Genomic DNA, 717 nt, shown 5'->3' with positions numbered 1-717 from the left:
ATGTCTAATTTCTTTAGACTGAAGCTTTAGACTAACATTGCATGATTCCTGGAATTCTTATTAAAAATTTTGAATCTCTTATTTTCTTTTCCATATAATTTTCGAAAAAAAACCAAAAAAATTACAAAATCATAAAAACCAAAAATATTTCTTGCTTGAGTCTAGTGTCTAATTCTAAGTTTGGTGTCAATTGCATGTTTCTGTTCTTCTTGCATTTTTCATGTGTTTTCATTGATCTTCAAGTTGTTCTTGATGATTTACTTGCTCTGATCTTTAAATTCTCTTGTCTTGAGTGTTTTGTTGTTTCTTGCATGCATTGCTTGTTTGATTTTAGTTTTCCATGTTTAGTTGCATTTTGATTGTTCATTAAAAATCCAAAAAAAAAATTTAATTTGTGTCTTTTCAAGTCAATAATACAGAGAATTGAAGATTCAGAACATACAGCAGAGGAATTACACAGAAAAAGCTGGGTGTTCAAAACGCCCAATGAAGAAGGAAAACTGGCGTTTAAACGCCAGCCAGGGTGTCTGGCTGGGTGTTTAACGCCCAAAGGGTAGCAATTTGGGCGTTAAACGCCCATAATGTTATTCTGTTTTTTAATTCAAATTTTTTTTTCAAGTTTTCAAAATTTTTCAAAATAAAATCTTTTTCAAATCATATCTTTTCAATCATATATTTTCAAAATCAATTTCTTTCCATTTTCAAAAATACTTGCTA

Source organism: Arachis duranensis, chromosome 2, assembly GCF_000817695.3.
Source record: "Arachis duranensis cultivar V14167 chromosome 2, aradu.V14167.gnm2.J7QH, whole genome shotgun sequence".
NCBI lineage: Eukaryota > Viridiplantae > Streptophyta > Magnoliopsida > Fabales > Fabaceae > Arachis > Arachis duranensis.
This window is presented reverse-complemented; position numbering follows the sequence as displayed.